Here is a 686-nt window from a genome sequence, read left to right as displayed (position 1 = left end):
TCTTTTTCTTCTTTCTCTCTTTCTCTCTTTCTTTCTTTCTTTCTTTCTTTCTTTCTTTCTTTCTTTCTTTCTTTCTTTCTTTCTTTCTTTCTTTCTTTTCTTTTCTTTCTTTCTTTTCTTTTCTTTCTTTCCTCCCTTCCTCCCTCCTTCCCTGCCTCCCTCCCTTCCTTCCTCTCTTCTTTTTTTTTTTTTTTTTTGAGACAGGGTCCCACTCTGTCATTCAGTCTGGAGTGCAGTGGTGCCATTTCGGCTTACTGCAACCTCCACCCCCTGAGGTCAAGCGATCCTCCTGCTTTATCTTCCCTAGTAACTGGGACTACAGTTGTGCACCACCATATTCAATTAATTTTTGTATTTTTTTTTGTAAAGATGGGGTTTCGCCGTGTTTACCAGGCTCATCTCAGACTCCTGGACTCAAGTGATACACCTGCCTCAGCCTCCCTCCTCCCCATGCCTGGCCTATTTTTAGTTTTGTAATGAACCTCCAAACTGTTCTCCATAGTGGTTGTATTAATTTACATTCTCGCCAACAATGTAAGAGGGTTCCCTTTTCTCCACATTCTTACTAGTATTTGTTATTGCCTGGCTTTGCATAAAAGCCTTTTTAACTGGGGTGAGATTACATCTTACTGTAGTTTTGACTTGCATTTCTCTAATGATCAAAGATGTAGAGCATCTTTTTATAT

The sequence above is a fragment of the Mandrillus leucophaeus genome, unplaced genomic scaffold, assembly GCF_000951045.1.
Source record: "Mandrillus leucophaeus isolate KB7577 unplaced genomic scaffold, Mleu.le_1.0 Scaffold505, whole genome shotgun sequence".
Lineage (NCBI taxonomy): Eukaryota > Metazoa > Chordata > Mammalia > Primates > Cercopithecidae > Mandrillus > Mandrillus leucophaeus.
Note: the sequence above shows the minus strand (reverse complement) of the source record.